This window comes from Schistocerca serialis, chromosome 8 (assembly GCF_023864345.2).
Source record: "Schistocerca serialis cubense isolate TAMUIC-IGC-003099 chromosome 8, iqSchSeri2.2, whole genome shotgun sequence".
In the NCBI taxonomy this organism is placed as follows: domain Eukaryota; kingdom Metazoa; phylum Arthropoda; class Insecta; order Orthoptera; family Acrididae; genus Schistocerca; species Schistocerca serialis.
The window spans coordinates 258,466,753-258,491,351 of NC_064645.1; the positions used below are offsets into that span (position 1 = coordinate 258,466,753).

Sequence of the window (24,599 nt, forward strand, 5' to 3'; positions counted from 1 at the left end):
GTAAACAACGGACTATTTCTTTTCTTCCTTTTTGTTGAACCTGCAGCATATATTATGTCGGAATAGGATATTATTCGAAGAATTGGTAGACAGTATGCTATTTGATATTTCATTTTTGTATATAAGCTTACTTCGGCTTTATATCCTCCGTCAGTACATGTCCGGTCGTTGTAGATGGACATATGTCAACTCTGAGTAAGCCATTATTGCTGTTATTGTTGTTGTTGTTGTTTGATGTAATATTTTTCTAAGCAACGTTTTAAAGTTGTTCGATAATTGACTATTGACATATATAATGATACGTTCTGCATTATCAGTCAGTTGTGGAGATTTGAATTTGACAGCTAGTTGTGCACAAAGATATTTTTGAGTATCTTTGAGTTAACAACTAGTTGTCAAACTTCAATTTCTACAACTGTCAGATGATAAAAAAACGTATTGTAATATACGTGTAACAGCAAATATCGAACAACTTTAACACACTGCTGAAAAAAGTGCTACATCCAACAACTGCAACAGCAATAATGGCTTAGTCAAAGTTGACATATGTCCATCTACAAAGTCAGGACATCTACTGATGAAGGAAATAAAGCCGAAATAAGCTTATATACTAAAATAGAATATAAGCAGCATACTGTCTTCCAGTTCTTTGCAACAGACTACTGTTCATTGTGCTATTCATTGTAAAGAAGACCTGTTGAGTCGTTGAGAGGCACGACGAAAAGACTGTTACACGTTACAGTTTTCGGTCAAAGCCTTCATTAGCAAATAAAACACACAAACACACACACACACACACACACACACACACACATACACATACACACACACACACACACACACACACACACAAGCCATCACACCTCATGCACGCATGACCGCTTCCACCAGCCGCTCCGACCGCAGACCTCGCTTACCGCTCGTGTTGGTAGACGCTCGTGCAGTCACAAATGTTACACTCTCTCGCTCCGTCCCTATACTGCCCCCACCGGCTTACGTCAGTGGCACGGTTGCCAACAGCTCTTCACCTGGATGATGACGTATCCTGACACGACTATCAGTCTGTTGTAACAAGAAACGTGATTCATTGCATCAGGTGATATGTTTCCATTGGTCCACCGTCCAGTCTCGGTGATCCCATGCCCACTGCAGTTATAATTAACGATGTCGTTGGGACAGCATGGAAACACGCAAGAGTCGTCTGCTGCTGAACCCCAGGTCCAACAATGTCCGCTGAATGGTGTGTTCCGAAACTTCCTGAATCAGCGTCGTACCCCGTTATCAGACCTGCCACAGATAGGGGCCTCTGTTTTACAGACTGGCAAGCCTTCGACCTCCACGTTCAGTGATGAGGTATGGACGTCCAATGCCTAGTACACGAACAGCCGACCAGTTTCGCTGTCTCCCCGGGGCACAAAAAATGTGCGCTTTGGTAATGTCGCTGAAGTCAGTGGTTTTCCCCATTTTCGGCCAGTATCGTCGCTAAAACGGTTTTGCATTCATCTTTGCTCCGTTTCCCTACCCTCTTCACTTGCAGCGCCACCAGGAGGCATTCAACTCGCTGTTGGCAGTGGCCGGCCGAAGTGGCCGTGCGGTTAAAGGCGCTGCAGTCTGGAACCGCAAGACCGCTACGGTCGCAGGTTCGAATCCTGCCTCGGGCATGGATGTTTGTGATGTCCTTAGGTTAGTTAGGTTTAACTAGTTCTAAGTTCTAGGGGACTAATGACCTCAGCAGTTGAGTCCCATAGTGCTCAGAGCCATTTGAACCATTTTTTTGTTGGCAGTGTTTACAATGTTGTGCACATCAACACAGTCCCACTTTCAAAAAAACCAATACCATTTTTCACAACATACGTACTGAACCATGAGCTTCGTCCTCCTCGGTAGCTGCTGTGTCAGTGTGGCAGATTGCCAACTTCAGGGACCCGGGTTCGTTTCCGGCTGGGTCGGAGATTTTCTCCGCACGGGGGTTGGGTCTGCATTGTGCTTATGTTCGTATCGTCGTAACGTACTAGAAAATAGTCAGCAAGACACTGTCGCATCGTCTTTCCATTACTGAGATGGTTGAATGGGCATCGCCGAAAACCAACAAACAGAAATAAAATTAAAAAAGCACATGAGGTTTGAAACTGACCGTGAATGGCTAAAACCAGTTCGACATTGTTATAACGTCACTATCCGGTTCTTTGTAGCTTCCGATTTCTTATGTTAAGCCGCAACATGTTGAGTGGACAGTGCCGATATACACTGAAGCGCCAAAGAAACTGGTATAGGCAAGCGTATTCAAATACAGACTGAATACGGCGCTGCGGTCGGCAATGCCTACATCAGACAACAAGTGTTGTTAGGTCGGTTACTGCTGCTACAATGGCGGCTTATCAAGACTTAAGTGAGCTTGAACGTGGTGTTACAGTCGGTGCTCGATCGATGGGATACAGCATCTCCGAGGCAGCGATGAAGTGGTAATTTTCCAATACCATCATTTCACGAATGTACCACGAATATCAAGAATCAGGTAAGACATCTATAGACTGGGAGACGAGTCTTTGGTATTGACAGCTCGGTAGCGTCTTTCCGTTGTCTAGCGACCGCAGGCAGGCAGCCAATGACGGCCTGACTTTGAGCGGGTAGCAAGGGCCACGTTGCCGCTCTGAAACCCGGTCGCGCGCTCTTATGAAACTTACAAGTGTCTCGCGGGCAGGCGGTGCTGTCGTTCGTCGTTTGTCTAAAGTTGAATTCGCAGTTTATTTCGTTTTTGTTGTTTTTAGTGTTTCTTTGTTTATGTTTCGTTGTAAACAATGTCTAGTGCGGCGGGTAGTACCAGCCCAACACAAGAAGTGAAACGGAGGAAGAAAAGTGTGCTACACACCCAGGCCCGTGAATTCGTGTGCTCTGTGAGGGATTACTTTGAGAAAGAAAAGGACAAAGGTGGGCCTTTAATTCCTGTTGTTCAGGTTGTGAAGAGAACTGCAGCAGCATTGAAAATAAGTAAGAACACTGTTGTAAAGATAGGGAAAGGACAGTATAGTGTAGATTGTGACGAGAGTGGCACAACAAAGCTGCACACACCAGGAAAGAAGCGACCGAGAAATAAGCAGGTGACAGCTTTGGACGATTTTCAGAAAGACGCTATTCGTCGTCATATATACAGCTATTATAAGAGAAGGGAACATCCCACTCTATCTAAATTACAGGTGTCGCTTCAGAAAGACGATCTTTTTAAAGGGAGCAAATTTTCATTGCGTACAGTGTTGAAAGACATAGGCTTCAGCTATTCACTGTTTAACGGACGCAAAATATTAATGGAAAGGACAGATGTAGTTGCATGGCGGTGCAGATTTCTGCGCAGGATCATGGGTGTGGAATTCGAAAGTATAGTGTGGTTAGATGAAACTTGGGTCAATGCCAGCCATTCTTTACGTAGAGGCTGGAATGATGGAACGCCCGAGGAGACAATGGCAGTGCCTGTTGGCAAAGGAGGGCGTATTATTGTCTTACATGCAGGAACATCGAAAGGTTTTGTGCCAAACTGCTTGAAAATGTTTCGGTCAAAAAAGACGGGAGATTACCATGAAGAAATGAACAGTGTAGTATTTCAAGAATGGTTCGAGACATCGCTTATGACGAATCTGACAAGTCCTTCAGTGATTGTTATGGACAATGCGCCTTATCATTCCGTTGTTCACGATAAGGCACCAACCTTGGCAATAAAAAAAGACGATATCATTCAGTGGTTGAAACGGCGAAAAGTAGACTTCAGAGAAGATTTAAGGAAGGCGGAACTGCTCGAAATTGTGGCACAAACGAAACCCCAATTTCCAACATATGTAATTGACGAGATTGCTAAAAGGCACGGGCAAGAAATCGTTCGGCTTCCTCCATACCACTGTCACTTCAATGCAATTAAAGGAGTGTGGGCGCAGATAAAAAATTACATTGCTGCAAACAATAAAAAATTCACGATCTCTGAAGTGGAAACTCTCTTTCCAGCAGCTATCAATAAAGTGACAAGCGAGACGTGGACTAAAATTGTAAACAGCACTGCAAGTGCCATCAGAGAGGCGGCCAAAACCGAAGGGGTTGTGGAAGAATGCATCGAAAATATAATTATACATCTGGGAGAGAGCAGTGATAGTTCGAGTAGTGCTGAGGAAGACAATGTCAAATCAGATTCTGACAGTGATGTGAGTGGTGTTTTTCCATTACAGTAACTACAACGTATTCAGGAATGTAAGGAGGGAGTTTGCTATCGATCTACAACCAGATTATCATATTGTGAGTTCTTTCTTCAGATTATAACTCTTAATACACTGACCAATTATTCTGTAGCTTGTAGTAGAACAAATTAATAATGCTAATACTTAACAATGAAAACCAAAACTGCTAATGTTCAACAACTTGCGAAAAGAGTTTTCATTTCAGTTGTGAAGTTTAACAAATAACTTTATTATGTTTCAACATCTTAGATACTTGTACTAAATAGCTCTTATCAGTTTTCGAGTTTATATATTTCAAGCATCAACTTTAAATAAATTCACGCGTACCAATACGACTTGTATTTTATCTCGCTTTTATTTCTGCAGCTAGAGAATGCTTGTAGCAGACAGGGCGCCGCGTGCTGTGAGCCACGTTCGGCAACAGCGCCGTCTGCCCGCCGGAACTGTCAGTACCAATCACTCGTCTCACGGACTATAATCCCCGACATCGCCGCGGCCAGAGAAAGATCCTGCAAGAACGGGACCAACGACGATTGAAGAGAATCATTCAACGTGACGGAAATGCAACACTTCTACAAATTGCTGCAGATTTCAATACTGGACCATCAACAAGTGTCATCGTGCGAACCATTCAACGAAACATCACCGATATGGGCTTTCGGAACCGAAGGCCCACTCGTGTATCCTTGATGACTGCACGACATAGAGCTTTAGGCCTCGCCTGGGGCCGTCAGCACCGACATTGGACTGTTGATGACTGGAAACTTGTTGCCTGTGTGGACTAGTCTCGTTTCAAATTGCGTCGATCGGATGGACGTGTACGGATGTGGAGACAACCTCATGACTCCATGGACTCTGAATGTCAGTAGGGGACTGTTCAAGGTGTTGGAGGCACTGTACTAGTGTGATCCGTGTGCAGATGGAGTGACATGGGATCCCTGATACGCCTAGATACTACTCTTGTGGGGCGGCGGGTGGAATAATAGAATAAATGTTTTGTATTTATGCTGTTGTTTGCCATTCTCAACACTGGCTCTCTAACTACAATATTGGCAACCAGAAAGCGATTAGCAAAACGTGAAGCCTGTAATTAGAATTCCTAGTGCCCACTTCATCTGAGAAATACATTTACAGCTACAGCTTATAGCTCTGAGGAATTAGGAGATTGTCTGGGATTCATAATCAAAAACCATTCCCTCTAAAATGTTCACTATATTCTGAAAGTCACAGACCAAAAAGAATCCACACAATCCAACTACCAGAGCAGTTCAGAGTCTAATGCGCTGATGCAACTATAACTGTTCAAATTAAATGTTTAAGTGAGTGCTCGCCATAATTTGATGACAATGTTCATCAAACGCCACGCTAATAATGGTAGAATGTCTGTCCTGCGGCGGCACGTGAAAATACGACATACGCAAACTAAAGATAGATCATTAACGTCATTCCAAAATTAACACTTCATTCGAAAACGATTTCATGGTTACGCGTATCCCGAGTAACTTATTACTGCATCCGAGGCTGTTTATATCAACGATACCGACGCGACGCTTCCAGGCACAGGTGTTGCGCTAATCAGCGTCTGGAGAGAACTGGGTCCTTCCTTTTTCTCGCGCAGCGTTCTTACATATAAAGCCGCGGTGCGGACGGCTAAGGGAACGCCTGATCAAATCTGCTCTCCCGACTAGCCACTGGGCTAGTAATGCACCACTTTACGTTACCGAATCAATCATTGCTTCCTTTGCTGATGGTCGATGAAGCTTTCAATTTAATTGTGCAATCAGCACACAAGTAAGTTATCATAATAAAAGTCTGACGTGGCTAAGTCAAATATTTTGGGCGAGAGAATTAATTTAATTACACTACACGCAGTAGATGAGCTCTGAACTTGCTCTTTGGAGATACGCTATAGCTATAGTTTTATAGATATTCTGTTGAAACTTCTCACATTTTTATGAGTATAGCGGATCTCCCTTTTACTTAAATTTAAACATCCTAGCTTTATTTATTCGCCTACTTAATCTATCTTGCTTCGTTAATTTCTAAGACAAAAACCAGAAAATCATGCATTTCAACTAAAATTTTAATTTGTGAGATCCAGAATACTGTTTCTACTAAATTATTATGCAAAAGGAATCTAAATATAAATTTTTTAGTTTCTAGCACTTTTCTGTTGCGCCAATGATTTTTACAGAAAAACATCCAAATTTCGAAAATGGTTAAAGTTATTGAACTGATATCCAACACATATTGATTTTGTATTACTCCTGACATGCTAGAAACGTTTCAGGTTATTTATTTGATTTTTAAAGTATTGCGCAACATTTATGACGTCAGAGCTAGTTACAGCGGACTGGCTGGCGCACAATGGAAAGACTGATGTGAATTTTATAAGGCGTGAGTAGGCTGCTTCCCTACACTCTGACAGGTGACACATACGTAAACATCCTGTCTGATCACCTGCATCCATTCATGTCCATTTTGCATTCCGACGGACTTGGGTAATTCTATCAGGACAATGCGACAGCGAGCACGTCCAGAATTGCTACATAGTGGCTCTAGGAACACTCTGAGATTAAAAGTTTCCGCTGGGCACCAAACACTCCAGACATGAACATTATTGAGTATATCTGGAATGCCTTGCAACCTGCTGTTCAGACGAGATCTCCACACCCTTGAACTCTTAAGTATTTATGGACAGCCCTGCAGAATTCATGGTGTCAATTCCCTTCAGAACTTCTTCATTCGTTAGTCGGGTCCACGCCACGTCATGTTGCGACACTCCTGCGTGCTCACGGGGGCCCTACACGATATTAGGCAGGTGCACCAATTTCGTATTTAACTTTTCTAGCCCCTTGTGTATGACCTCTTAAACATATGCTTCTGACTGGACTAGTAATTGGAAGACGAGTGACATTCCTTTATCTTTCTGCAAAGTAATGATCACTTGACATCCATAGTAAATTATGACGGAACACTTACATTATCTTATCACTCAATCTCTTGTTCTCCCCTATTTTCGGATGTGTAAATTTATCAATTAATGATGAGCTTGATAAAGATAAGAGAGACTAACCCAATCTATGATTCCAAAAGTGGCGTTATTTGCGTGGAAAGTTTGTGTATTCTTCGAACTTGTTAGTCCGATTGGCCCTGAAGTAGAGCTTTTGATATTGCCGTCGTGAGAGTGCTTTGCTTGTGAGGTTGCGTTTATCCTAGAATGAGCGTGTTTTGTTAATAAGATAAAAATGTTTGTAACATGTTATCGGTATCGATGTATTTTCGGCTAACACTTTTTCACGCATTTATTAGTCGGTTTTCAGTTTAGTTGGGCTGCGCCTTATTAGTTTTGATAAGCAGAGGGTAAATATGACAAGTGGTTGGAGAGGAAACAACTACTAAGACGTACTCTGTGGATATTAAGCTACACAATTTCATGTTCCTCATAACCGGCCGCGGTGGCCGTGCGGTTCTAGCGCTGCAGTCCGGGACCGCGGGGATGCTACGGTCGCAGGTTCGAATCCTGCCTCGGGCATGGATGTGTGTGATGTCCTTAGGTTAGTTAGGTTTAAGTAGTTCTAAGTTCTAGGGGACTGATGACCTAAGATGTTAAGTCCCATAGTGCTCAGAGCCATTTTTTGTTCCTCATAACTGTTATAAATATCCTAGTTCCTCATTATTTTCGCTGTGTGTCTTGTACGGATGTTCCTTCCTCTTCGTCGTTTTCGTTTCCCGGGTTGGGACGTTTTACACTGTCTTTCCACCATTCTGCTTCATAACTGTTTTGTTCTAGTCTAGATTCCTTCTTTTTGTACCGGTCTTGATCGAGTTAGTCCATATTGCTCTGGATCTGCCTCTCGCTGTCAGACTTACTCCAGTCATTCATTTAGGGATTCTTCCATCCTCTTTACATGACCAAACCATTTTCACCTACTCATCTCAACTGTATCATTCAGCTTTCTACACCAGTTTCCTCCCTATCGTCTTCATTTCCTATTCTCTCTCTCTCCTCGTTTTGCCTAACATACGTACTGTGTTAACTGGTTCCTCCGCCGCTTCTTGGAAGAACAACATAATTATAAATGAAAAACACAATGTTGTATTTTCTCTACAGGATTTATTTGAGTTATCGGCTTTCGGCTTACAAGGCCATTATCACACTTGAACTATCGTCACCAAAGAAGTTACGATATTTTTAAACAACATTAGATGAGATATTACTCATCTCAATTGAGGCGTGAACAGTAAAAGTCATCTTTGACACAGGAGTGATAATACAATTAAAAAGTTAAAGGTTGGACAGTAAGTAAATATAAAGGGAGCAAACCAAATAAAACATTAATACTAAACTCGAAAAGTAGTTTTTGTTGCACATCTGCCAGTCACTGGTTGGTTTCAGGTTAGTTTATTCAGAAAGCCTCGTTAACGGTGCATAACTTATACACTTCGTCATCAGACAGCTTTCATGCTTCCGTCACAGTATTTGATGCTCTGGTTTACTGGCGAGTTCCCTAGGATAAGCCAAAGTTCACAGTTACAAACGTGTAACAAAGATGGTTGGGCTACAAATTTGTCGTAGAATGCAACTTACATGAAATATCCTTCTGTAGCATTTGCTTTTACCGTTTTCTTCCAGCGAATTATATTCGTAATGTATTTTCACAGTCACATACGTCTGTTTCCATTACTAAACACTTTCATTTGGTCCAAAACTTAATCCAACGCGCACCACATGTTTTGACTAACAGCATATGATAACAAATACGGAGTTTTCAAAGTACATTAGTGTCAAAGACGCTGCGATACAATTATGTATTAAAACGATATGGCATTTTGCAGAGGAAACGTAAGTTACTGTTAAGTTAAACTAAGTTACTGTTAAGTTAAACTAAAAAAGTGTTTTACGTTAGATGTAGGGCATTAAGTACAGAAAAAAATAGATTTTTTGAATTTCAGCGTTCAAACCTGTTTTGCAAAATGACAGAGAAATGTAGATAACAAAGTATGTGTAATTCTTACGTGCTCGATACGGTCGCAGGTTCGAATCCTGCCTCGGGCATGGATGTGTGTGATGTCCTTAGGTTAGTTAGGTTTAATTAGTTCTAAGTGCTAGGCGACTGATGAACTCCGAAGTTAAGTCGCATAGTGCTCAGAGCCATTTGAACCATTTTGAGCCATCTTAAGTGCTATTCGAAGAGTGATGATGACAGTGCATTAAAATTTATTTTATTTAGTGCCATGAAGATAATTGACTGTTGCAGAAATATACAATATTATAAGATTTGTAACTTGATTGGAAGATAGTGCGCCAGTGATAAAATATTAGAAGATCTGTTACTAACTTCAGCACCTTTCGCTTCGAGTTTATGGACGGCCGGGGGGGGGGGGGGGGGGAGGAGGAAATAAAAACCCCCTATGTGATCAAAGTCACACGACTTGGTGAATCCTTAGCAAACCGTTCACGAACCCTGTTGTTTACCTGTATCATTTGTTCGTTGTTTTGTTACCGTTCATGGATCCACACACTGGTCTCTAAGCGTTATTCTAAGTGAAGTAGCTGGTATCTGCCATTGTTCTTTACCAAACCCGGAAATGCGAACAGTGAAATGGCCAACGTACAGACTTCATTCTCCTCCCCAGGAAGTCATGTGGCAGTTAACGCTGCAATCACGATGTGGATCACCAGAGTAAATAAACAATTCTCCACCTGAAGATAATGGTGTGAACCATCGAAACGCGTAGTGGAAAAATAAACAACTGACTTACGCAGAAAATGTTTTGTGTTCATCAACAGTCACAGCCCTCATAATGTCGTCCCTTATTGACGAAATATTTATATACGCACTTAGTTCGATGCAAATAGACTTTCTGGCCATCCTGTATTATGGTTGTGCTGAAGTGTTATTAGAGGCGACCACAAGCTGCCCAGGCGGGTGAAACGTAGCTAATTGCGAAATGAAAACGTGCTTATTTCAAAATAAAAGATCAGTCTACACAGGAAAATGACTTCCTTTAAGAAATTTTTGGCTTACTACTATCTTAAGCACTTTAACTAGCGGGGCATAAAGCCTAGAGAATACTTAACCAGTTACTGATACGCTCGCACTTGAACGGTGTATTTACGCAGCCTATGACACTTATCTTCGACACGCTGAAATGCCTCGACGAGTGAGGCAGTTGAGAGCAGTAATTCCATGTGACTCACTTCCTTGTCCAATCTTTACTAATGGACACGGTTTCGATGTATTGTGTGTCCTATATTTCATAATTATATGAAATGCTCTAATTTCAGTATAACAAAGAGCGACTAGCGAAATAAATCCTTTAGTTCCTTTCTGTTGAATAGGTTATTAATTAACGTAGACCACCCATAAATAATTTTAAATACACCATTTATTTAAGCAAAAGTGCTAAAAAAGCTTGAGTTCGCTTCTCTGCGTCCGCTCAGTTCAACATCCACCAGGATAAGACGAAGTTGATCTGCATCACCATTTTTCGTCTTAGGGCATCAGAAACTGAGGCAGCAGAAGATATAAGATTTTTAAGTGAGCCCCTAATCGGTAGAACAAATACCTGGCGAGAAAAACGCTCCGAGCCGGCTGAAGTGGCCGTGCGGTTAAAGGAGCTGCAGTCTGGAACCGCAAGATCGCTACGGTCGCAGGTTCGAATCCTGCCTCGGGCATGGATGTTTGTGATGTCCTTAGGTTAGTTAGGTTTAACTAGTTCTAAGTTCTAGGGGACTAATGACCTCAGCAGTTGAGTCCCATAGCGCTCAGAGCCATTTGAACCATTTGAAAACGCTCCAAAAACGTTCCGAAAATAAGTTTCGTAATTGTTTTGCACACAGAAACTTTACTGCCAGAAAGAAATACACCGGGGCAACATGAACTATACACGTTGCACTATTTTTCGGCATAATCGCCACCGAAATTGATACATACGTCGTACAATGAGTTTGAAAAAAACACTCTGTTAAAGCTCGGTGCCCTGCGATGCAAGGAGTTGTTGCACAGCCTCTTCCAACTTAGCAATGGTTCATCCTAAACACTCTGTATTCCTTTTCTGAACATGCAACACCATCGAACAACCATTTGACGAGACATGACCTCTTCGGCATACACGGTCTGCATGACGGATACAGCAGTCCCACGTGCCCATTTATACCGGATAGCAGTAGGCACTTCCATTGGAAAACATGTTGTCAGTACAAATCCGTCTGCCATCGTGACGTGTACTCCAAAACCTCGGGCACGCCTGTCAGGTACCACTCTCTCTTATTCGGCGCTCTGAGTATTAGAGATGGGCAAAACTGTTCTTTTCAGAGATTGGATCAGAACTGTTCACTCCCTGAAATGAATTAGCTCTTTTTCATGACTCACCACTCATTTACAATAGAAAATAAATGGAAGGCACATTGTCCTTTAAACTTGGTTTATTCCAGTACTACACCTGTATTTTGATCTTATTTGATCCTATTTTTAAGTAACACAGATAATGAGTAAGAATTTTGTATTGTTTATTGAAATTTCCACGATATGACAAAGTTTTTGATTATTGATTTATTTTGCACTATCGTGGTTTTTTGGGTGATCGGAAAATGTTGTAACTTGAGATTTACATTAACAATATATTTGGCTATAATGTATTAAAATTTCATTAACCTCATACAAATTCATCGCAAGCCATATATTTTTAAAGTGAACGTTTCCTTCCGAAGACGCCTAAAATCGCAAAATCCGTACCAGAATAAGAAAAAAAAATATAAATTTGACTGTAAAACGAAAGTGCTGCATATAGCCTTATGCAGAATAAAACAAGGAAAATATTGGTGTATCACATTTTGCGATACGTTTATCGGTTCGCTCGTAATTAAAGCGTAAATTCGAGTGTCCATAATAAAAATCCTATAGTAAGAGGAGTCATCAGGAACCTAATCTAATCAGTTTAAACAAATAAAAATAAAATAAAAACAATTGATGTATACATAACATAATAATGTAATATACATAGCGGTATTACTACGAAGAACAATATCCAGTAGGGACGAACTCCGATGCAGAGGCGCTGAGTCGAGCGGGTCGAGCCGCGAGCTGTATTACTGCGTGAGCTTAGACCGCAGAGAGCAGAGTGACACCTGAGTCGCTTTGCTCAACGCTCTGGCTAGAGTCGAGACGGTGGGGTGAGCGTTGAGCGGGCGAGTTCCGAGGGTGGGGGGAGCGGTGAACTCACCCGCTCCGAAACAAATCGTCTGTTCTCTTGCGAGCAGGTTGTTGCAAGTAGTTCCTATGTTATCCGCTAGGTGGCTCTCTGTCCTGTTGCTCGCATCAACTGCCCAGAGGGCAGGACGTGCGACTGAAACGATCGCCGACAGAGTGCGATGCGAAGTTAAGCTGCGCCAGACACTGCGCGCGGCAGACGACGCACATGGACGGCACGGCATATGTGAAACACAAAATCCAATGGGGCACTGCACAATGCAGGCAGCCAAGGTAGAAGCAGGGCAGAGGCCGGCGCTGGCTGTGTTGTGTGGCGTTCAGTGTGCTCTGACCAGCAAAGGCCCCGCTGATATGCTCCGTCTCTCTCTCTCTCTCTCTCTCTCTCTCTCTGCTGTGAGAAACGTTTGGAGCTACCGTTCTTTTTTTCTGAATCACTGATTGTTCACTCCTTTGAAAGATTCAACTCTATGAATTAGTTCAAGAGCGCATCCCCCATCTCTACTGAGTATGCGCCATTCCTCTTCCGCTGTCGCCCCTTCCGTCACTGAGGTAGCAATGAGTATAGATTCATATGGCGTTTGTTTCTGTGTATCATCTTCAGTTTCTAAAACAATGACGAAACTTATTTGAGGAACGTCCTTCGTAAAACCACGAAACTAAACGGAAGGAGAGATTTAAATTTTCCATCGTTGATGGAATTTTGCTACCTTGGAAAAACATACGACACATTGACTAGATGCATACAGGATGTTACAGAATTACATTTCAAAATTTAGGACATCGTAGAGGATGATATTTTGAACGTTTGCACTTTCTACGCGTTCTGTAGACTAAATTAAACACCAGAATACTGTGTTTTGGAAAACTTTTACTGACAGTAGAGCACGAACAAATATTGCAAGTCGAATCTGTGGCCTCACTACTGTGGGGTAAATATTCATTGTGACGACCATCAGCTTCGTTACAACAAACTAGTGTGCAATAGAAGGAGAACGTCTTCCAGAAGATGAGAGAAGACATTGTACAAAAAGTTCAAATACCATGCACTATCAATCGATCTGTTGAGAAGTATGGTCCAATGAGGAGATCTTCAAGAATTCCGGCCCAAATACTGACTGAAAATCTCGCCTGATAACTTGTCGTACAGGTTTTTCGATAGCCCAGTGATGACCGTAGAAACGTCTTCACATTTCCGACTGTAGGTTCCTTATATCGAAACGCTCAAAATTTCATCCTCTTCACTCCTTCAATTTTTAAAAAGTCATTATTTAACACTCTGTATAAATCACGCCAATCTGAGTATCGGGCTGGTAGCTACGAAATCAATCGTGACTCAATAAAAAGAAACTGAAAATCATTTTTGAAGTCAGAAGCAAGTTATTCCTAATCTGAATGTTTACTTTGCAGCCGTGGTAGGGGTGATGTAATACATTCTGTCAGTGACGGTTATAAGTGGGCAAAGAATGTAGTACTCCGATTATGTTGTTGTTGATGGTGAGTTTGCAGATATGTTTTCTTTTATTTTTTATTTTTTTTAAGTTTTGTTTTGACAGTAGTAAATGCGCGAGAAGCAGCAACCTCTTTAGTTGCTTTGTTTCAGACTTCGTCTTTTGTAGCATTTGCTGATTATACACGGACCAGTAATGGTAATGCGACCACCACCTCTGTTCCGCGCCAGTCTTCAGTAACCATTCACCGATGGCAGGTGGCAGCAGTGGAGGATATGTAAAACGTATCGTGTCGTGGGGGGGGGGGGGGGGGGGTCAGGGAGCGATTTATCTTGCGTCCAAAAAGGGCTTGATTATTGGCTTTCGGGCCAAGGGTAGAAGCATTTCCGGAACAGCTAAAGACCAACACTGTCTCCTAAACGACTGTGCAGCTAACGTTGCTGCGTATCGGTCTTTGCAGCAGGCGCTTAGTTCATGGACCCGTGGTGAATGCTGTTCATTGGCGACGATGGGTGGAATTAGTACGCCAGTACCGCAGCTGGAGATCCACTGTGTGTGGACAAGTGGCCGTTTCAGATGAACCGCGTTTTATGCTTCATCGGGCATATGGCCGTCGGTATGTTCGGCGTGATAACGTCTGAAAGCAAACACTCCGCAACTAGGAGAGAGTATTACGGTCGGAGGAATGTTTTCGTGGTATTCTCTGGGTGATATCGTCATTCTAGAAGGCACAGTGGAGCAACACAAGTATGCATCTTTCCTCGGGGGTCATGTACACCCCCTACATGCAGTTTGTTTTTTCTCGGCACCATAGCATCTACCAGCAGGACAGTGCAACGTGTCACACAGCTCGCAGTCTTCGTGCGTAGTTCGAAGAGTACCAGAATGAGTATACCGTACTGCACTGGCCACCAAACTCCCCGGATTAAAACTCAGTCGAGTTGTTAGCGGCATGGGTGCTCCACCGAGAAATCTAGCGGAGATGGTAACAGCGCTGGAGACGCCATGGCTCCGAATTTCTGTCGGTACGTTCCAGAATGTCATTTAATCTCTTCGCCCACGTCCCGCACTGCAAACGCTAGTTATTCAGGATTTTGACAGATGGTGACATTAATATGATTGGACAGTGCTCGCTGATGACATAATAAGTCTTTGAAAGGATTAGATAACAGATTAATCTGGCGGAATTGCATCGCGCAGTGGTTTTTGTGTCGTTGCGAACATTAAGGAATGCACTTACCGTTCTAAGTCTGAAACGCGCGCAGTTTTATGTCGACCATTGTAGCTACGGAAGCATTCCACACGGACCGGTAGGTAGCCATTTTAACCGTTTAATGATATGCGTCTAGCCTTCCATGTAATTAGAGATTCAGATGACCTGTGAGAACGCTGAGGTATTGTTTTCTTCAGTTCGTCAGCGTAAGATCTGTTCTGGGAATTGGTTACGCGGCGCGTGACGTTGGTCTTTGTTGTGATGTCTGCAAACTGTAGGAGGCGGCTCGGCTTGACGATTATTTCTTTCCTCTCTTTCCATTGTTCTCAGGCACACTAGATAGTACTAAATTTACCCTTCATGACAGAACTGTTGCGCCAGGAGCTTTTTATAGAACATCTAACCGCCGTGATGTAACTGAAGTAAGACGATTTATTAAGCACGAGGACAAATGAACTAAAAGTCAGTCTACAGATGGGACTTCCAGTGATTATGCATATATTTTTCCGAGGGAAAATTTGCAGACGCAACGCGTTACATGTTTTAGTTGGGACTGAAAGACGCAATGCACGAAAGATCACGTTGCTTGGACGTAGAACAAAGAGAAGGAAAGCTACTCTAATAGCGATATTTATGTTTATAAACTAGACAAATCCAGATACTTCTCCCCTCCATTTTTCTCCTCCAGTGGGTTGTCTGTTTTAAAAACGAATCAGGAAGAGACGCGTCACCACGTTTTATCACCCTGCTCCGAGAACAGGAGCTAGAATCAGCTGCTCAGCCTAGGTAGATATCGCCATGACCGAATCGCTACTATCAATTGCCTCAGAGGGAGGTCATATATTGTGACAGTTTGCTTTAACGTAGGATTTCATTTTTGTAGTGGGAACACAATAATGTGCTCTATAATGGGAAAATGTGTGCGGCAACTGAATAAGCTGCACATTTGTTCATGTCATGGTGTGAAACGAAAGACAACGTTTCGGTCATTTGTCCAAATTGCTTAAACTGTCTTTCTTCTCGAAAGGTTGCACGCTATAGCTGTTATTTACTACTGATCGTATGACTCGTTTTCCAGAAAGTAAACAACGAATAATTTTGATAGAGGAAGATATATATCTAACAGCTGAACGCTTTTTCGAAATTACTGAAATCTAAAAAATAGAGCTCAGTGTTTGCAGTCCAGGTGACAATTACCTGCGTACAAAGTTCTAAGATAAGCATGTAAGTCTCAGTTCTTGTTCGTCTACTGTAGTTATCCGAGCACCGTTCAGTCGCCAGCTGTGGGATCATGACGCGTGAACATAAGGTGAAAGAGAGTGCAAAAGCAGAACTTGATTCAACAGAATATACCCTGAGTCCGAAAGACAGCGGTCGTAACAATGTTTGGGAGAGATTTTCGTTAGTGACTGATAAGGATGTTGACAACATGTGCTGTGGCAAGTGCTCTGTTCTCCTGTGTTACAGATGCGCCATCACTCATTTGAGGGAATATGTCTGCAGAACACGACAAAGTGGAAGTTCTGAAGCATTACCAGTTTCATTGAAATGTACACTAATTAAAAAGGTGCGTTGAAATGTGCGCCAGAGATCTTCGTCCATTTACATTAACATTAGGTGTAGGATTTCGCGTTTTATGTCAAGAGCTTGTAAACTTCGGTTCTCAATTGGGACACGTACACCTCTCGAACATTTTGCCTCATCCTATGCATTAGCACGAAACACTGAAAGACAAGACGAAGGAATACGTGCGAATATGGTGCCCAGCATTATCCAGGCCATAGACGTGAATGCATTTGGATGTACAGCGGATGTACGGACGAATACATATCGGAACATGTGTTACCCATCTGTTACTACGCACTTTGTTTATCAAGATTAGGCACTGCGAAATATTGTATGGGTAACAACTCACTTTTCTGAAAAGAAAATATGTGGGGAATTTAATAATAATAACTCTATCGATGAAATATTATTCAAATTGCTAAAAGTCATTCTAATAACATTTTATTTGTCGCTGGCTGATACGCTAATACACTATGTGATCAAAAGTATCCGGTCACCCACCAAAACATACGTTTTTCATATTAGGCGCATTGTACTGCCACCTACTGCCGGGTACTCCATATCAGCGACCTCAAGTAATCGTTAGACATCGTGAGAGAGCAGAATGGGGCGCTCCGCGGAACTGACGGACTCCGAAAGTGGTCAGGTGATTGGGTATCACTTGTGCCATATGTCTGTACGCGATATTTCCACACTCGTAAACATCCACTGTGATAGTGAAGTAGAAACGTGAAGGGACACGCACAGCACAAAAGGTACAGGCTGACCTCATCTGTTGACTGACAGAGACCACCGACAGTTGAAGAGGGTCCTAATGTGTAATAGGCAGACCTCTATCCAGACCATCACACAAGAATTCCAAACTGCATCAGGATCCACTGAAAATGCCAAACGACGCCTCGCTTGGTGTAAGGAGCGTAAACATTGGACGACGGAACAGTGGAAAAACGATGTGTGGAGTGACGAATTACGGTAGATAATGTCTCGATCCGATGGCAGGGTGTGGGTATGGCGAATACCCGGTGAATGTCATCTGTCAGCGTGTGTAGTGCCAACAGTAAAATTCTGAGGCGTTGGTTTCATGGTGTGGAACCGCAGGCCATACGAGTATTTGACGATGACTGGACTAGACTGTGTGCCACGTCATTCTCATCATATAGATGAGGTTAACTTGTATACATCCTGAACGGATAGTGGTTATGGCGAAGTTCGCTTGAGAGCTGAAAGCGTAACCGAAGTCTCTTTTCCAAGCTGTTTAGTTTAGCTAGAAGGATGTTTCGCGTTTCAGTCTCAAATGTGGCTAGCGGAAGAAATTTCTGTGTAGCATGGAACGTTATCTCGGGCGGACGAAGCAAACTTTATCCCAAATGAATAGATTCGTTGCAATTACGCCAATAGTGAATTTGTAATTGAAACAAGCTACACTAATGGTTTAAAAGCCTTAGTTGACTCAAATCATGACCTGTTTCGGATTTCTGAAGAATCCATCTTCAGATGGTTATTACATGTTTCTTTATTTTCTTTCTAGGACTTCGTTTTGTGTTCGTTTTTGGTTTCCTACACTATGGTAGCGGAAGTGTTTTGTTCACTGTTTGGTAAAATTCACTTGAGATTTAGTTCTTTTGACCTATATGAAAAAAATTATGAACATGTTTTAAAGTTCTTAAAACGTGGCGCGTGTGTTCACCACATGACGTAGATGCGGAAGGGACGTTAAACGCCAAACATCCTTACTTCCTTCCATAACTCACTGTTAGCACTACACATGATTGCAGGTAGCGATCTCCAGGCGTTCACCAAATCCACAGGGTATAGCGTGATTCATCACTCAAAATCACTTGTTTCCAGTTATTTCACCACCACAAGCGTCGCTTATCATGGGCGACAGGAATGTGTGGCTTAGGAGGGGCTGTTCGAACATTATATTCCATCACTTCCATCCCTACACACAGACAGTGTGCTAGGTGGACTGCTGGTAGCACTTTGAAACTCACGAGTGAGTCCGTCCCCTGATTTCATACGATTTTTTTACAACCACCCTTATCAATGCTCAAGGTCCCTATCCGCCAGTGCATGTGATCTGCTTGGTCTTGGTTTAGCTGCGGTAATCCTTTGCGTTTCCACTCACAGTTATACCACCATGACTTGGGAAGATTTAGAAGCGTTGAAATGCCCCCGATGGATTTGTTACTCAGGCGACATCCAATGATTAGTTCACGTTCGAAGTCACTCAGCTCTGCTGTCCGATTCATTCTTGCTGTTACTGCTTCTGTACTGACGGCAATATACGCCACACCTCGTCGCATTCTGGTGAATCCGCTTCTCGTGTCGTGTAGTGCTCAATTCCGCATTACACAGGAGTACCGGATTTTTGTGATCATACAGGCGAAGTAAATATTCCTGAATTCCAGTCAAGAACAACAGCCAAGACGGGAAACATAGAAGTAGATATCCTAGGTGTAACAAAGCAGCTTAAATCACTTAATAAAGGCAAGGCCTCCGGTCCAGATTGTATACTAGTCAGGTTCCTCTCAGAATACGCTGATAAAATAGCTCCATATTCAGCAACTCGCTCACAGAAAGATCCGTCCCTAAAGACTGGAAAATTGCTCAAGTCACACGACTACCCAAAAAGGGAAGTAAGAGTAATCCGCTGAATTACAGGCCCATATCACTAACGTTGATTTGCAGTAGGTTTTTGGAACATATACTGTATTTGAGCATTATGAAGTACCTCGAAAAAAAAAAGCACTCCGTCTTCAGGCCACAAGTGGCCCATCGGGACCATCCGACCGCCGTGTCATCCTCAGCTGAGGATGCGAATGGGAGGGGTGTGTGGTCAGCACACCGCTCTCCCGGTCGTTATGATCGTTTTCTTTGACCGGAGCCGCTACTATTCGGTCGAGTAGCTCCTCAATTGGCATTACGAGGCTGAGTGCACCCCGAAAAATGGCAACAGCACATGGCCGCCCGGACGGTCACCCATCCAAGTGCCGGCCACGCCCGACAGCGCTTAACTTCGATGATCTAACGGGAACCAGTGTTTCCACTGCGGCAAGGCCGTTGCCAAGTACCTCGAAGAAAACGATTTACTGACACATATTCAGCACGGATTCAGAAAATACCGGTCTTGCGAAACACAACTAGCTCTTTATACTCATGAAGTAATGAGTGCTATCGACAGGGGATGTCAAATTGATTCCCTATTTTTAGATTTCCAGAAGGCTTTCGACACCGTTCCTCACAAGCGTCTTCTAACCAAACTGCGTGCCTATGGAATATCGCCTCAGTTGTGCGGCTGGATTCGTGATTTCCTGTCAGAAAGGTCACAGTTCGCAGTAATAGACGGAATGTCATCGAGTAAAACAGAAGTAATATCCGGCGTTCTCCAAGGAAGTGTTATAGGCCCTCTATTGTTCCTGATCTATATTAACGACATAGGAGACAATCTGAGTAGCCGTGTTAGATTGTTTGCAGATGTTGCTATCATTTGCCGTCTTGCAAAGTCATCCGATGATCAAAACGACTTGCAAAATGATTTACATAAGATAACTGTATGGTGTGATAAGTGGCAATTGACGCTGAATAAGGAAAAGTGTGAAGTTATTCACACGAGTACTAAAAGAAATCAGCTAAATTTCGATTACGCGATAAGTCACACAAATCTGAAGGCTGTAAATTCAGCTAAATACTTAGGGATTCCAATTACCAATAACCTAAATTGGAACGATCACATAGATAATGTTGTGGGTAGAGCAAACCAAAGACTGCGATTCATTGGCAGAACACTTAGAAGGTGCAACAGGTCTACTAAAGAGATTGCTTACACCACGCTTGTCCACCGTTTTCTGGAGTATTGCTGTGCGGTGTGGGATCCACATCAGGTGGGACTGACGGATGACATCGAAAAAGTACAAAGAAGGGCAGCTCGTTTGTATTATCGCAAAATAGGGGAGATGGTGACACAGACATGATACATGAATTGGAGTGGCAATCATTGACACAAAGGCGTTTTTCGTTGCGACGGGATCTTCTCATGAAATTTCAATCATCAGTTTTCTCCTCCGATTGCGAAATCATTCTGTTGCCACCCACCTACATAGAGAGAAGTGATCATCACCATAAGATAAGAGAAATCAGAGCTCGCACAGAAAAATTTAAGTACTCGTTTTCCCCGCGTGCCGTTCGAGAGTGGAACGGTAGAGAGACAGCTTCAAGGTGGTTCATTGAACCCCCTGCCAGGCACTTTGTGAGTAACAGAGTAATGACGTAGATGTAGATGGAGATATAGTGTGATTGTGTAAATTTGCCCCCTGAAGCTGAATGCCGTATGTTGTTATTCAGTACCAAGTCTCGTAATGCGTGCGGCGGCAGATGCCAGCAAGTATAGGCACATCTCATCCAAGGCGAGAAGAGGCGGCCACGCGCGAAGTGGGTCGTGGACCCAGCGCAGTTCGCCGGCGTCCCATGGCGGGCAGCTGCGCAAGGCGCACGGCCCCGGTGGCGCAAGGCCCGGCGAAACTGCGTGCCTGCTGCGACGGAGCCCGAATCTCTCTCCGTAATCACGCTGCCGCAGTCGCGAAATACCGGGCTCGCGTGCGCCTTCGCCGACGGAAATGGAAAGTGTTGCCCCATGAAGCACTAGACCCATACTTATCAAACTTAGTGGGGATGGTCTTCACATTACCGATATTGTACACTACTGCCCATTAAAATTGCTACACCACGAAGATGACGTGCTACACACACGAAATTTAACCGACAGGAAGAAGATGCTGCGATATGCAAATGATTAGCATTTCACAGCATTCACACAAGGTTGGCGCCGGTGGCAACACCTACAACGTGCTGACATGAGGAAAGTTTCCAACCGATTTCTCATACACAAACAGCAGTTGACCGGCGTTGCCTGGTGAAACGTTGTTGTGATGCCTCGTGTAAGGAGGAGAAAAGCGTACCATCACGTTTCCGACTTTGATAAAGGTTGGATTGTAGCCTATCGCGATTGCGGCTTATCGTATCGCGACATTGCTGCTCGCGTTGGTCGAGATCCAATGACTGTTAGCAGAATATGGAATCGGTGGGTTCAGGAGGGTAATACGGAACGCCGAGCTGGATCCCAACGGCCGTATCACTAGCAGTCGAGATGACAGGCATCTTATCCGCATGGCTGTAACGGATCGTGCAGCCACGTCTCGATCCATGAGTCAACAGATAGGGGCGTTTGCAAAACAACAACCAGCTGCACGAACAGTTCGACGACGTTTGCAGCATGGACTATCAGCTCAGAGACCATGGCTGCGGTTACCCTTGACGCTGCATCACAGACAGGAGCGCCTGCGATGGTGTACTCAACGACGAACCTGTGTGCACGAATGGCAAAACGTCATTTTTTCGGATGAATTCCGGTTCTGTTTACAGCATCGTGATGGTCGCATCCGTGTTTGGCGACATCGCGGTGAACGCACATTGGAAGCGTGTATTCGTCATCGCCATACTGGCGTATCACCTGGCGTGATGGTATGGGGTGCCATTGGATACACGTCTCGGTCTCCTCTTGTACGCATTGACGGCACTTTGAACAGTGGACGTTACATTTCAGATGTGTTACGACCCATGGCTCTACCCTTCATTCGATCCCTGCGAAGCCCTACAGTTCAGCAGGATAATGCAAGACCGCATGTTGCAGGTCCTGTACGGGCATTTCTGGATACAGAAAATGTTCGACTGCTGCCCTGGCCCAGTACATTCTCCAGATCTCTCACCAACTGGAAACGTCTGGTCAATGGTGGCCGAGCAACTGGCTCGTCACAATACGCCAGTCACTACTCTTGATGAACTGTGGTATCGTGTTGAATCTGTATGCCCGCATCTCGTGGTCGTGCGGTAGCGTTCTCGCTTCCCACGCCCGGGTTCCCGGGTTCGATTCCCGGTGGGGTCAGGGATTTTCTCTGCCTCGTGATGGCTGGGTGTTGTGTGCTGTCCTTAGGTTAGTTAGGTTTAAGTAGTTCTAAGTTCTAGGGGACTGATGACCATAGATGTTAAGTGCCATAGTGCTCAGAGCCATTTGAACCATTTGAATCTGTATGGGTAGCTGTACCTGTACACGCCATCTAAGCTCTGTTTGACTCAATGCCCAGGCGTATCAAGGCCATTATTACGACCAGAGGTGGTTGTTCTGGTTACTGATTTCTCAGGATCTATGCACCCAAATTGCGTGAAAATGTGATCAGATGTCAGTCCTAGTATAATACATTTGTCGAATGAATACCCGTTTATCATCTGCATTTCTTCTTGGTGTAACAATTTTAATGGCCAGTAGTGTATTAACTTTCATCCCAGACGGAACTGATGTTCATCACCAACGTCAGTATGAAGTACGACCTCCACAGACTCCAATACACTCTTGTATTCTACATCTATATTCTGCAAGCTAGCTGATTGTGTATGGGCGAGGGTGTTTCTGGTGCCACTATCGTGTCCCTCACCCCCTGTTCCATTCGCGAATGGCGTTTGGAAACAACAACTACTGGTAAAGCTCTGTCGTGCTCGTTGCGGTTATTCACACGACGTATGTAAAAACGGGCTCCTCACCAGGCCGTGAAGGTCCAAAAGTACGTGTTCTGGCAGCTGTGTCATCCTCTACCTTGCGGGGTCATGCAGTCGCTGTGCAGAGGAGCATGTTATCAGCACACCTATCTCCCGGCTGTTTTGGAGACTTTCCAAACGCTGCAGCCCCTTATAGTCGGTCAAGTAGCTCCTCAGTTGGCATCACGAGGCTGAGTGAATCTCGCGCCATCTCCCACCAAGGAAAAGTCTTTGACAGTACCGGGAATCGAACGCGGGTGCTCCGCATGGTGGCCATCTACGCTGACCAGTCAGCTATGGAGGTGGACCCGAGACGTATGTGGGAGGTTGTAATATTTGTCAGACTCTTCCCGCAGTGTACTCTCTCGGAATAATAGTAAATCTCTCCGTGATGCACAACGCCCTCCTTCTAATGTTTGCCACTGTAATTTGTTGAGCGTCCTCGTAATGCAGCCCCGCCGACTAAACGATCGCGAAACGAAACGCGCCACTCTTGTTTCCGTCGTGTCTATGTATTTTATTAATCCAACCTGGTAAGCGTCTCATACTGATGAACAATACTCTAGAATCGGTCGAACAAGTCTTTTGTAAGCCAGTTCTTTCGTGTACGAATTAAATTTCGTTAAGATTTTTCCTATGAATGTCAGCCTGGCATCTGCGTTTCCGACTCTCATTTTTATGTAGACGTTCTAGTTAAGATCCCTCCGTATGGTTAATCTTACTTATTTGATGGTTGTTTACTGTTTTCAGCAATTTGTCATCAGTAATGTAACTCTACAGTACTGGACTTCTTCTCCTACGTGTACGCAGTGTGTTAATTTACTTATGTTCAGTCCCTGCACCATCCATAAATCCTCTGCAGGTCTTCTTGCAGATCGTTACAGTTGTCTGGCATTGCTACCTTCCCTTATGTAACCGCATCATCTAACAAGCGTTTGTTTAACTAAATTCACTGGCATTTATTTAGCTAACACCGCACATCCAGCCCATATTTAGATAGAATAGTGGTGTTAAAACATTGTCCACATACAGTGAACAGCCAAAGAAACTGGTATACCTGCCTAATATCGTGTAGGGCCCCTGCAACACGCGGAAATGCCGCAACACGACGTGACATCCACTCGACTAATGTCTGAAGTAGTGCTGGAGGGAATTGACACCATGAATTCAGCAGGGCTGTCCATAAATGAGTAAGAGTACGAGGGGGTGGAGCAGCACGTTGCAAGGCATCCCAAATACGGTCAACAATATGCATGTCTGGGGAATTTGGTGTCCAGCGAAAGTGTTTAAACTCAGAAGAGTGTCCCTGGAGCCACTCTGTAGCAATTCTGGATGTGTGGGGTGTTGCATT

General features: G+C 43.8%; 1 protein-coding gene and 1 pseudogene across 3 annotated transcripts in view; one reads left to right on the top strand and one right to left on the bottom strand.

Annotated features, from left to right (window-relative positions):
• LOC126416060 (ATP-binding cassette sub-family G member 1-like) overlaps positions 1-24,599 on the top strand; it is an 884,121-nt gene that overhangs the window by 749,987 nt on the left and 109,535 nt on the right. The gene's annotated exons all lie outside the window — the stretch shown is intronic.
• Positions 19,611-19,728, bottom strand: LOC126417848 (5S ribosomal RNA; annotated as a pseudogene).